Source organism: Sphaeramia orbicularis, chromosome 15 (assembly GCF_902148855.1).
Source record: "Sphaeramia orbicularis chromosome 15, fSphaOr1.1, whole genome shotgun sequence".
NCBI lineage: Eukaryota > Metazoa > Chordata > Actinopteri > Kurtiformes > Apogonidae > Sphaeramia > Sphaeramia orbicularis.
Window position 1 is genome coordinate 35,485,681 of NC_043971.1, and position 14,657 is coordinate 35,500,337.

At 34.9% G+C, this 14,657-nt stretch overlaps 1 protein-coding gene across 1 annotated transcript in view; it reads left to right on the top strand.

Moving 5' to 3' along the window:
- The first annotated feature begins 11,655 nt into the window (after nucleotides 1-11,655).
- Nucleotides 11,656-14,657, top strand: part of LOC115434336 (protocadherin-15-like) — a 348,357-nt gene continuing 345,355 nt past the window's right edge. Inside the window, exon 1 of the mRNA XM_030156230.1 lies at nucleotides 11,656-11,947. The gene's annotated coding sequence lies outside the window, so the exon portion shown is untranslated. The remainder of the gene's footprint in view (nucleotides 11,948-14,657) is intronic.

The following is a 14,657-nucleotide window of genomic DNA, read 5'->3' on the forward strand; positions in this document are numbered from 1 at the left end:
GACATGTGATGTCTGCTGCTTTATGCATATAAAGCAGAGCCTGGCCTGTGAGGTGAAATAGTTCATTATCTGTTCATCAAGTTCCTTACAGTTTTAGATTACAGCCATCAAGAGCAAAGACACTTAAGGACAGAGTGGATGGAGGCTTATTTAACTGGTGTCACATCACTGAATATATACGGTTGCCCATAAAGTTAGACTTAATATTTTTACCTCTTCTCATGAAATGATTGTGACAAAGTGATTTATTCTGGATAGATAACGTGTAACTGGGACTCAGCATAACAGTGCTCAGGTAACAGTGTATTTCAAATACTTGTTTATATGAATATTTCACATTTCTTATGTGTTCTTTCTTGCGATATTTGTCATGTTATAATTAAAAAGAATAAATCTTTCAACTTTCCTTTGTTTTTCAGAAAAGTTGATAAGAAATGTTTATGAAATAAAATAATCTGGTAATTAAATTTACATATTTTATGACCTCATAAGATATGTAAATTTAATTACCAGATTATTTTATTTCATGAACATTTCTTATTTCTAGTTTTAAAGACAGAAAAGAAGTTGAAAATACTATTTGCATGAACAAAATGAAATAAAATAAAAACCTGGTTAAAGAAGTTCCAAACTAAAATATATGAAGACGTCATCATCATCATCATCATCATCATCATCATCATCATCATCATCATCATCATCATCATCATCATCATCAATCATCATTATCATCATCATCATCATCATCATCATCTTCATCATCCATCATCATCATCATCATCATCATCATCATCCATCATCATTCATCATTATCATCTTCATCATCATCATCATCCATTATCATTATCATCCATCATCATCATCATCATCATCCATCATCATTCATCATTATCATCATCATCCATCATCATTCATCATTATCATCATCATCATCATCATCATCCTCCATCATCATTATCATCCGTCATCATCATCATCATCATCATCATCCATCATCATTCATCATTCATCATTATCATCTTCATCATCATCATCATCATCATCATCATCATCCATCATCATCATCATCATTCATCATTCATCATTATCATCTTCATCATCATCATCCATCATCATTCATCATCATCATCATCATCATCATCATCCATCATCCATCATTATCATCCATCATCATCATCTATCACCTATCATCATCCATCATCAGTTATCTTTCTCTTACCCGAGTGCTTCATAAAAAGTTAAATAACACTGTTATCACAGCGAGGACATACAGATAAATAATTAACACATTTCATTTCATAAATAAGATTAATATATTTGGCTTCTTTTAAGATAAACTACATCAGTAAGCCTCTTATATTGATACTAGTGCATTGACCCATGTGGTTGTTTTTATGCTGTTGTGTATTTGTACATGCTGTACCACATTTGTCCAGCAGTCACTGCCAAAGCCTTATGGGTACAGTAATGTGTTTTTATGGCTATTTTATTTCAAAATTACTAATATCTCCCAAAATATTGGTCCTATCAACTTGCCATTTTCACTAGTCTGTTCCTTGATCAAAAATACATAAGTATGCCGAACTGCAGCAGTCAGCTCTTTCTAGATTTTGTGTGAATCCCCAGACACACACGCACACACACATAGGCCACTTGGGTTTTATAATATAGATAAAGCATAAGACTGTGAGTATTATATTTTAATAATATGTCATAATGATTGGACTTTATTCATACAGTCTGACTTGGCCTTTGGGAGAAAAGTGCTGCAAAATTCACACAAGAAAAGTCTGGATGAAGCCTGGAATGAATGAGTTTCACACTGCTAGAAAAAGCACCAGCAGAAATGATATCCTCTATGTAAATAACACAGTGCTGAATTCCAAGATGGATACGCAGCACTTGTGGCGTGTTATGAATCATCCCAGCCTTCAACAAATGCATTGTAACTGGAGTGTAACGAAGACTGAGATCTCACATCTTTATCTGCATAATAAGACAGCGCAGTAACTTCTTACAGACAAAAAACCTGCAGAATTCTTTGGCATAATCCACATGTTTTATTCATTGAGAGCTTACTGTGGGATTTGTGGTTTGTTATACCATTTAGCACTAATTCCTCTTGAAATATCTGTTATTGTTTGTGCTTTAACAACTATGCTACATCCTACATAATGTGTTGGTTAATGGATGTGTCAAACAGCCACTAATAGATTTTAATTAGATTAAACATCTGGCTAAACTCCTTATTAGAGCAGGCGGATTGAGTTACTATGATTAAGCTCAGTGTTTCTAGACAAATGATTTCAACCTACCTGAAAATCAATAAAGGACAATTCAAGGACCATTTTCATGAGAGGTTGCCAGCATTGCATAATAAGGTTTCTCCAGGCTCTACCTGCTGATTAATTACATTCAATACTGGCATTGAGCTTAGTCATTTAGTTTGTGTGGAGGAGCATAAACTGTTTTAAGACTTGTCTCAGAGCCAAATATGGCTTTTAATCCCTAATAACGCTTCCACCTGAAATTCACAGCTCTTCTAAATGAAGCATAACAACAAGCGGCGTCTTTTCTCTCCGATTTTCAATTACACTGTGACGCTGTTTGTCTCTAAAGTACTTGGAGTACTTAGGTCTCTTCAAATAATAATTAAGCAAAGATCTCCTGACACTAAAAGGTTCACAGATGGCAATCACACAGATAATTTGTGAAGAAAACACATCATTATTCACCTTTTTATATGAATAATTTGTCCCTCTGTATTCTTTATATAATTTGAGGCCTTTTTTTTTTTGCTCCCAAATTAGTCAGTTGGGCACATTTGTGGTTTTTTTGACAGTATCGGCTACGGTTTTTTATTTGTTTAAATTGTAATTACAGTCATTTAATTTATATTTAATCATTTAATTATTCAAATCAGGCATGTGTCCTTGTCACAGCTTTCTGATGAATACTGCTCATAATAACGAGACCAAAGGGAAAAAAAGAGTTGAAGAACACTTCCCACATTAACATGACATTTATATTATCTGTAAATATTCAGTGTGTTCCCCATTTATCGGATGTATCTGAAAGTATGTTTAATGTACATTTAGTATTCTCTTTAACTCCATACACTGCATCTTTACATTTGAGGCTGTTTTTATTCTGCCCCCAATTGTTTTTGGTTCAGTTTGTTACCTCCACCAGGAGGTATTGTGATCGCTTTGCTTTGTGTGTTTACAAGTTTGTTTACGTGTTTGTTTGTTTGTTTGTTTGTTTGTTTGTTTGTTAGCAGGATAACTCAAAAAGTTATGGACAGATTTTCATGAAATTTTCAGGAAATGTTGTTACTGGCACAAAGAAGAAATTATTAAATTTTGGTGGTGACTGGGGGTGGGGCCACAGATCTGTCTTGGTGGAGGTCTGAGCTCTCCAAGTGCTTTTCTTGTTTGTTTGTTTGTTTGTTTGTTTGTTTGTTAACACTCTAGCAGCAAATTTATTGGTTGAATTCATGCTAAATTCGATTTATACATTGCCAGTGACCGAGAACAGATCTCATTACATTTTGGGAAAAGTAGGTCAAAGTTCAAATTTTTTATGAATTTTTAAAATCTTTTTTTTCCCCATTTACTTATAATGGGCAAAATTTCTCATTTCTGTAGCAGTAAAAGTATTGGTTGAATTCATACCAGATTGGGTTTATAGACCAGTGACCCAGAATAGATGCGATTACAATGTGGGAAAAACAGGTCAAAGTTTAAAAAATTTTATGAATTTTTTAAAATCTTGTTTTTTCTCCCATTTACTCATACTGGGAAAAATTTCAAGTGTCTATAAAAACATCAATTTTGTTTCAATTTACTTCAGACTTGGCACATATATAGAGGCAATTGACATGCTGACATCAGCACATGCATAGACATGATGACATCAGCTGGATCGATGCCAAAATAAGCTACAGTACATAAGAGGGGCGGGATTTGTTGTGCCTGGAACCATTTGTTTAAGGAATGATTATGTTCAGAAAAATTACTGATTTTGTTGTACTTCATAATATGGAAGAGGATTAGGGTCAGTGGAAAAAAAAAGGTCCAGTATTTTTTTTTTTCATTATTATTCCGAGAAAAAAAGCCAGAATACTGAGATTAAAGTCAGAATTAAAATGTAAAAAATATATATTGGACTTTTTTTTTTTTCAGTGGTCCTAATCCTCTTCCGTTAATAATATAGACTACTTAGATGCATATTACCACATTCTCAAACTAAAATGTATTTTATTGCAATAAAATGGGCTCTGAGCGCTTTTCTGTAACTAGTATTTCCATCATGTGGGCTAAAGAGGAAACCATGAGAATAGTAACATATCAGACATATCAGCTACAACCAACCAAGTGATTAACTGTCATGAAAATACTGTTCTTATTTAAAGTTCAAGTTTGGCACCATTTAGAGCAGGGGTGTCAAACTCATTTTAGTTCAGGGGCCACAATTAGCCCAAATTTATCTCCAGTGGGCCGGAGAAGTAAAACAGTAGCATAATAACCTGTAAATAATGACGATTCCAAAGTTTTCTGTTTGTTTTAGTGCAAAAAAAAATATGAAAAATAAAATATGAGCATGTGTACATTTACAAACTATCCAAACAAAAATGATGTGAATAACCTGAGAAAACTGAAATTTCTTGAGAAAAATAAGTGCAATTTTAACAGTATTACACCTGAACTTACCATTTATACATACATATTACGGACTGGATCTACAAAGACACAAAATATTTCATAACAGGAAGAATAGTGTTAAAATTTCGCTTTCAAAATTTCAGTTTTTTTTATTGTTGTTTGTAAATGTTCATATTTTCCAAATTTAATGTAAGTTTTTACATTAAAACAAAGAGGAAAAATCTGGAGTTGTCATTATTTATAGATGTAATGTAATATTATGTTTTTCACATTAAACTAAGACAATTTGGAGTCATTATTTATAGGTTATTATGCTATTATTTTGGTTGAGATCACATTTTTCTGCATGTGGAACCTGAACTAAAACAAGTTCAACCTCCTTGATAGTTAATATCTTAAGTGGAATTTTTTTGCGTTTTGCAAATTCATCGCACGGGCCAGACTGGAACATTTGGCGGACCGGTTTTGGCCCCCGGGCCGCATGTTTGACACCTGTGATTTAGAGGCTCAGAAGACATGTCTGGAAGTATGGAAACCATAGTAACTGACCTGGCAAAACAGGAACCTGTCATATTCCATCTATTTCACTGCATTGCAAAGAAACTAAATGGCAACATCTAGCTATTTATTGCATTGCTGAGCAAGCTCGAACACCCTATCATCGTTGTAGGAGGCAGCCGTCTAGGGCCTTTCCTGGACTTGATTCAGGATGTAACAACAGGTATTTTAGCCCAGTTATAAATAGGAACTGCAGCAAAAATCAGGGAATTCAAATGAAACTCATGTCTGTGGGTTAGTAAAAGCACATTAATTAATTTGGATGCACATGTTTTAACGTAAAAGCCCTTAATTGACCTTGTTTCCTCTTGATGTGAAATGCTGTCTCCTTTTTCCTTGTGTAAATAAGATACTGTGTGAACTTAAGCTCTTTTACTCCTCCAGCTGCTGCCTTTGCATGCTCCAGGTTGGAAGTTTGGAATTTGCAAATCAGAGCTTATGCGGAATCTGTCTGAGATAAAGACTTTACATGGCAGCACTTTACGTTATACTACCTCATGCAGATTCAGCACTTAAATTTAATTCTGTTGTGACACTGCGGCTGTTTTCTCGCTGCTTACTGAGATTTGCAGTAATGACAGAAACAAATAAGACAAATCGCAACTGATCTTTCTAGTCATGCTGAAGGGGTAGATATTATGCAGACTGTCAGCATTTGCGAAACAGCTCATTAAAAACGCAACTCCTTACTGCGACATGATTTCAGTTGTAATGGTGGAATTTTCTAAGGTGCACCATGGTATAGTCACTGGAACTTGTTTATATCCTCCTTGTTAACATTCTTATCTACAACTTGTCTTGAAAGAGCCGTAGACTGTTTACAACTGATCTGAAATGTATGTTTCTTTAATTGTCTCTCAGATGTAACGATGTAAATCTATAGTATTTTTTTTTTAATTATTATTATTATTTATAGACTTTTCAACATTTATACAACTTTTCATTTAACAAATATAACATTTATAATTTCAAGTAATGTGTTCATAATACAAAGATTGACACTGGACATGATGAACAAACAGAGCCCATGGAGAAAAAGAAAAAAAAAAGGCAATACAAACAAAACATGCATAACAAGACAGTCAAGACAGTCCATTCTGGTACATTTAAGGAAAGAAAATAAATAAACAAAACAGGTCAATAACAATATAAACAACTAAAATGTTTTTACAGTTCCAGGCCAGGTAACCTATATCAATATTTTATTCATAAAGACCCAAAAAACCTCCATCGACCAAAACTATCTACTGGTACTCATCTGAAATGTTTAACCTATAAAGACCCAGTGCTGCTTTTGCACTTTGAACTAAGGCAGATCCCAAATGAATTTTCCTCTATATTGAACCTTCCTTTAGTGATTTATCACCATTCATTGTGATATTATCCTCTGTATTTTGCATTTTTCAGTGAGAATCAGGTGTTTTCCTATATTTAATTTGCTGATCATATAAATGTTCATAAAAGCTCAGATTAAAGTTGAGGGTTATTACATCAAAAACAGAAAAAAGTGAAGAAAAAGTTACTTTTTCTACAAAACATATCATTAACTGAATATAAAAATCAGCATCCACAACCACTGTCATTGATCCAACTCCATGGGTTTTACTGGTGAATCAGTGTTGTAGAAGATGACAGTGTTTCCACGTTCACTACGGAGCCTCTGAACATCCAAATGGATCATATCTGATGACCATGAAAATATGATATACAGTATTTTACCTGAATTACTTCAATGTGTTGACAGGATTAGTGGATCTAATAGATCAGTAGAGGAATTTGGTTAAAGGTGGATGTTTGGGTCTTTATGGGTTAACACCTGTTGATCCACTAATCCTATTAATACATGTAAATAATTGGTGTAAAATGCAGTTTGTCATCTTTTCACGGTCATCAGATATAGAGATGGATTCACCAGTAAAACCCATGGGGTTTGATAAATGACAGCAGTTGGAGACTTTTGATTTTAAGTTTAGTTAAGTTTTAGCTCTGGTTAAGTTTTCAGTTTGCTGAAAAAGTCAGTTTTTCTTCATTTTTTGTCTGATTTGATCTAATAACCTTTGAATTTGCTCTGAGCTTTAATGAACGTCTATGATCACTGAATCAAATATAGAAAAATACATAATTTATACTGAAAAATTTTAACAAAGTTTAGATGCACAGAAACATTAATTTGGGAACTGCCACAAAAACTTACCAGTGGGTCTTCATGGGTTAATTCAGTGGTTCTCAAACTTTTTACAGTGGAATACCCCCTGAAATATACTTTTTTAGCCAAGTACCCCTAACTCTCACTTCAGCATTTTTAATTGAGCAAATTAGGCAAAATTTGTTCCTGTGCCAAAGGTGTCTGTTTATATTTTCAAAACAAACAACATATATTTAACTGTAATATATAAAAAAAAAAAATAACAAAATGTTTTAAGTACATTTTTTGTGTAAAATAGTGCCCTCTTTCACTGATAAGAAAAATTTAAAAATAATTTCTTAGATACTCAAATAAACTAATTTTGAATAGTATAAAATAGAAATGTTCTTAAAATGTTACCAAAGCTTAAACAAGATGATTAGGAATAAAACTATTATATGAATGTATTTATTAAGTTTTATATTTCAGCATTAATTCTCATTATTTATTTTGTATTTGGTACATGATGACTTCTTTTACCCCTAAAGACCCAAATAGCCACTTGCGACCAAAACCATCTACTGATATAAAATATTTAATACCTGCTGATCCACTAATCCTATCAATACATGTAAATAATTGGTGTAAAATGCAGTTTGTCATTTTTTCATGGTCATCAGATATGACCCATTTGGATGTTCAGAGGCTCTGTTGTTACCGTAGAAACATCACCATCTTCTACAACATTGATTCACCAGTAAAACCCATGGAGTTTGATAAATGATACTGGGCGGACACACTTTGTTTATATTCAGTTAATGCAAGATTTTGTTGAAATAGTCACTTTCTGATATTATAACAATCAACTTTAATTTGAGTTTTTATGAACATCTACATGATCAATAAAATAAATATAGGAAAATACCTGAAAAAACACAAAATACAGAGGATACTATATAATAAATGGTGATAAATGATGGAAGAAAGGTTAAATATAAAGGAAAATTCTTTTGGGGACTGCCACAGAAGTAGCACTGGGACTTTATGGGTTAATGTATTTTTCCAAAAAAATTTCAAGTACCCCCTGGACTTCTTCCAAGTACCACTGGGGGTACGTGTACCCCACTTTGGGAACCCCTGGGTTAATTAAGACAGTAGTGGCTTTGAAACATGTTGATAGGGTTTGGATTAGCTATATTTCACTAATACTGAAGTCATTTTAGATTAACCCTTTATCAGGCAAGTGACTATTTTTGGTCATTTCCACACACATTACAAGACAGTGACGGCAGCAGTTCCAGTGAGGACAGTGAATCCACAATCTCAGGTCCAATGTGGTGTGCAGGGTCTGTAAGGTCCACTTCTGCATGAACAGTGAGTGTACCTGGTTTGTTAGGTACCATGAAGTAATGGTACTAATGTAAGGAATGATGTTCAAAGGGAGAATGTGGATGTGGACAGGGGTCTGGATCAGCACTTATGTTGGTCTAATGTTCTAAAAATGTTGTTCTAATGTTCTAAAACACATGTTCCTTTCACATTGCATGTGTTTTTCTTGTACCGCTTAAATTTATTTATATTTTGCCACTTATGAGCAAGGAACCAAATATGGTAACTTCCCCAACCTTGATTTTCAACGTGACAACAAAAAATTAGGAACAATTTCACAAAAGTAATAAAGTCTTATTTTCTCCAATAACAAAAAAAGGTGAGTCCAAACTTCTGACTGGTAGTGTACGTCTTAAATTTATTTATATTTTGCCACTTATGAGCAAGGAACCAAATATGGTAACTTCCCTGAACTTGATTTGCAACATGACAATAAAAAAAATTAGGAAACATTTCACAAAAGTAATAAAGTTGTAATCGATGGCCAAAAAAACAAAACCTCCTATCTGCAAATTTTTAGATTTTGAGTTTTCACATTAAATGGTCTGCACTGTGGGAGGAATAAATACCTAGTATGTATTGTTAACACATAATAGAGAAAGAGAGTCTGAAAATGGTAGAATATGCTTGGATATCTTTAACAAAGATCACAATATAATAAAACTAAACGTTTGTTTTTTTTGTTTTTTTTTTTTTTGTTTCCTGAAAAAAGTGATTTTTTCAGATAGGAGGTTTTGTATTCTGGCCATCGTTATGTTCTCCAATAACACACTAAGGTTGAACTTCAGAGTATTTCTCTGAGTGAACTATAAAGGGTTCAACAGGAGAAGAACAGCTGTCACATGTGCACTGCATCCTCCTCTTCAATCCACAAAGTGCATGTTATCAGCACCACCCTAATAAGAGCATTTGGCCTACATCTGTATAAAAGGATGAATGTGGGGGTAACACTTTACTTGAAGGTCTAGTTTTTAATGCATTAAGCGCACATTCATTAGACAATATAATGCATTTATAATGCATTATAAAAGTCATTACAACAGTTTATGATCATGTACAACAACTTATACCAAGGTTAATAAAGTATTATAAGTGTAGGCATAATGTATTATAAATTCAGCTTTCATAATGTTTTATACATCCATACCAAAGCAGTGTGAAGGAATTTATTTTTTTTAGGTGGGGAACTTTTGTTAGGTTTTGTTACTGGTCCCTATACCCATCTATTTTAGGGATTTCATATTTATTAAAAAAAATAAAAAGTATGTGTTTGAATTAACAAAGATTTGGAGCTGCCACATTATTTTTTATTTATGTACAAAGCAACATGTAACACTTCAATTTACTGTCTCTGTTCTTTTAATGTTTTTTTTGTTTTTGCAAAATAAAGAGTTATTCAGAACATTTTCATGTATAATTTTTGACTTACACTTTACTTAGAGCCAGTAGATACTGCTCATACGTCATTATACTTGTGTTATAGTCTCATGCAATTACTAATAACCTTAGACAGTGTTGTCACTTTACTAAAAGCTCTTAAAGTCATCCTGTAACTTATTATTGATGTTTCTAAGGCATTATTCCGTTTCAGAAACTACATGTCAGAGCAGTTCTCTGTGTCTTTCTAACTGGCTACAGTTATGATGGTTAGAATGTGTTACATAACCCAGGACATGAGATTCTTCCTTCAAACACTGTTGTCACTTTGGTATGGATGTATAAAACATTATGACAGCTGAATTTATAATACATTATGCCTACACTTATAATACTTTATAAACCTTGGTATAAGTTGTTGTACATTATCATAAACTGTTGTAATGACTTTTATAATGCATTATAAATGCATGATAATGTCTAATGAATGTGCGCTTAATGCATTACACTGGTCAACAACAAATTTATTGTTCAAGTTTTTTGAGCTGATTTAGAATAATTTTGGTGTGCTGAATCCAAAAATCACATTAATTTTGCTCAATCAGGTCAGCTTTCTGAACTATGCTACATATTGGCTTTTTTAACATTTTTGCTTACATTTATGGGCATTTTCACATCATATGATACAAAATTCTTTCATATTTCTTGCAATAAACGAGTTCTGAATATTTTACTTTTGCCAATTTATGATTAATGTTTTTTTTAATATTACAGGTGAATGAAATGGCTTCGACTAGAAGATCCTGCAAAAATAAGCCTGACGTATTCTGCTACATCTGCGGTGAATACACCATTGTGCCTAACAGGAATCAAGTGATGAAATGATTTTTTTTTTTTTCTCTTAAAACCTATTTTGGGTGAGAACTATATAGAAAAAAATCAACTGATAAAGTCACAAAAATGTAATCAATTTTGTGAGAAGATCAAATTTTTCAAAATCAAATTAGCAAAAAACCTGACCTGATTGAGAAAAACAGATGTCATTTTTGGATTTAGTGGTGCAAAATGGTCCTAATTCAGTTGAAAAAACCTAGACAACTTGCAAAAAACATTTTTTTGTAATCCAGTGTTATAAACTAAGACCTTCAAGTCAAGTGTTACCAGTGTGGGAACTGTGGGAATCCCTGTACGTGGATAAAACAGCCCAACAGCTTTGGGTGGCGCCAGAGCGCAAGAAAAGGGGAAGCGGTGGAAAACCAACACAACTCATGGGTTAATCTTCTCACAGAATCGCTTTATAGCTTTGGCCGTCTCCACATCCCGCTGGATGATGTGTGAATCTTTTCCACGGGTGGATGGACTTACCACCTGTCAAAAAAAGGCGACACTGCTGAAGACAACCCTTCACATACTGGACTTGTTCTTTTTTTCTTTTTCTTTTTCTTTCTTTCTTTTTTTTTTTTTTTTTTTTTTTTTTTGGTGGGGAAAACGTTATTTATTTATGCATTTTTCAGTCCTTTATTTCTCATTCCAAGGGTCGCGGGAATTTCTGAGATGAACGCGGACAAGTTTGCCTGACAGGCTGCGCAGGAGAAAGTCAGCCCCACGCACAAACTGGCAGTGGGGAGATTATAAAGAGACTCTGTGAGAGCCAGGGGAGGCTTCGACCCCTCTTGCTTTGAAGATTACAGGGTTGACGACGTCTGAAGGACAGTAAGAACAGGATTAGATATTGTGTAGTATAACCTACTTCTCTGCGCTACTACATCTTGTCCTCTGAATATTTGCGCAATGACCTTTCGTGCACTTGGAATACAGCGGGTGCGCCTGTAAGGTAAGGAAATCATAACAATCGTAATTATGTTGAGTTTTTTTCTTTTTTTTTCATCATGATAGGATTGATTTAATTATAGGAAGTTATATCATAGCTTGCAGTAAGTATCTGGAAAATTACAATCTTTTTTAAAGCGCCTGTTACGCGCATCTGCTGCGCTCCTATAATCCATAATTACGCATCTGACATCCTCAGTGACAGTGATGGGCTATCCTTTGTGGAGCAGAGGACTGGGCATTTTTACTTGCTTAACACGTCAGTCTACTCAAGCGCACTGAGGAGACGCTCCGTGCGACTGAAGGCAAATCAAATGAGCAGGATGTGCACCAAGTGAACAGTCAACACTTGTGGGATTTGTGTTTGTGCTTGAGAATGCATGCTGAAAATGTTGAAACTGTGCCACTATGTAGTATACCCTCGATGTATGCATTGGTGAGAAACATAAATAACTGGAGATTTCTTCCCTCGGAGTATCACTATTTGCAGAACACGTGAGGACAGTGTTTTCATGTCTAGATCGTCTCAAGCCTGTGCCATGTGCTTTTTAAGATGCAATATGTTGAGACTGTTTCAGCTGTAAGGGTTAACACAATCAATAAATGTTCTTTTCTCTCTCTCTCTCTCTGAATAGAAAGCAAGAATTGTCATTTCTTAGTACAGGGCTGAACACACTGTCATTGCACCAGCTGTAAAATTTGCATTTTAATGTGTACTGATCACATGTCACAGTAGTAAAGTGACCATGATTACAAATTCTATAGGTGGAAATAGCTTTAGTTGATGAAGAAGTAATGCCTGTCTGCTCCCTTCACTTGTGAACCATAACAATTAGACAAGTAGTCATTAAGTACTGTATGATCCTAGTGTGAGAATGTGTGGTCTGTGGCTGTAATACATCATAACTCACTGAGAGTCAAATAGAAACACATACCTTTGTTCTTTGCTGGCATATATACTGTTATGGCTGGTATAGTTTCGGTCCTGCATTTTGAGAGGCATTATTTCAGTTCATTTAAGAAATATTTGCCTGTAGTAAAAATGTCCTCATTGTTTTACATCTGCCTGAGGACTAGAGTGCATACTTACTGCTCAAACCTGACACACATGTTAATTTACCTCTATGTGAGCGAGGGTACAGTAGGCTGGTGCAGAGGGGTTTAATCTCCCAGGATTCAGTCAGGAAGATGAAATATATAGATGATGTATCCCACAGCCTTTACGCAAGTTCTGCTCCCAGTCACAAGAAAATTGCTCTTCTTCTTCTCTTCTTTTTCTCTTCTTCGTTTTCTCTTCTCTTCTCTTCTCTTCTCTTCTCTTCTCTTCTCTTCTCTTCTCTTCTCTTCTCTTGTTATTTTAGGAGAACTACAGTTACCAGCAGCTACAGGTCTGGGTAGTGCCTTAGCCGTGTGCAGGGAATACTTAAAAGCATTGCTGCAGGATGGCTTCATCAGTCTAAGGTTGGGCCACTTCTTTCCAGAGGCTCACATTTGGGAAATGAGAGATGAAGACTAGCGTGGCTCAGGCCAGCCAGACTCCATTGATATTCCGCTTGTGTCCTGCTCCATAGGCAGCCCATTGTCATGGCTCGCTCCGTAGGATAGCATCTGATGATTGAGGGTTATGGAAGAGGGTTGAACGCCAGCTTGGGAAGAAACTAAAGGCTCATTTATTGAAGGTTAGAGAAGATCTTTCCTCACTGTAAAGGCTGCATGTGCAAATTTTGTAATAGTTGAAGAAAACCCAATAGGAGCAATGATATAATGCTAGATCGTTACTTTATATTTTATGAGATGCAATTATCCTTGGTTCCTAATTAAATTTAGCCTCTTTACTTACAACTTTCATTTACAGTGAATGTAAGAGGAAATGCAATTACTGCACAACAAAACAACTCCTGTCTTCCTCAGGGTCCCAAATGGGTTCTTTATTTTCTGTAATTGTCTCATAGACAAGATAAAAACATATATATATGCGAATATTTCCAAGCAGCACAGGTGTATCCCCAAGTTTCAAGCTTCAATAATGTCAGGTGCAACAGTGCCACACTGTGTGGCCACTCAGCCTCCAGAAGATTCATGGTCAGCCAAGCAGAATGATTTATCTGTCGTGAGTGCATGAAATTGCAATGCTCTGCAGTATTCTGTCCCAGCCTAGTGAGAGAGACAGATTCTCCATTGCTTTGGGAAATAAAGAAGTAACAGAGAAGAGTCACACATAAAAAGTAGCAAACACTAATGGCTGCCTGTGCTCTGTGCCAGGTAGCAGTGATCAAGGCTGTAATCTTCTTTTGGGAAGAGAGAAAGGAAATAAGCAGAAAAGAGCAACCATGGGGGAGTAACAAAGGCGTTCATCTGAGCAGTGGAACAAATAAGGGTGACTTTTGAAGAGTGCCACAGAAGTTGACACACTGATGTGAGAAAGTTTACAAGTGGCTGCACAAGCAGGGTTGCACAATGCAGACTAAGCTCAGAGCTGATTATTTCTATATCTTCTACTATCGGTTCCACCTGCTGTAAAAGTCACAAAAAGTTAAGTTTAAAAGACTTTGCCGGAACAATGAAATGTGTATTTTATTCTGCACAGTGAACTGTATTTCAGTGTTAGATATAGATAGAGAAGGAGTTATTTCATTTACCTTAAAAAACAAGTCAGTGCTACACAGGGCCAGATTAACACTTCATTGTACCCTGGGCAACAATATTCAAGGGCC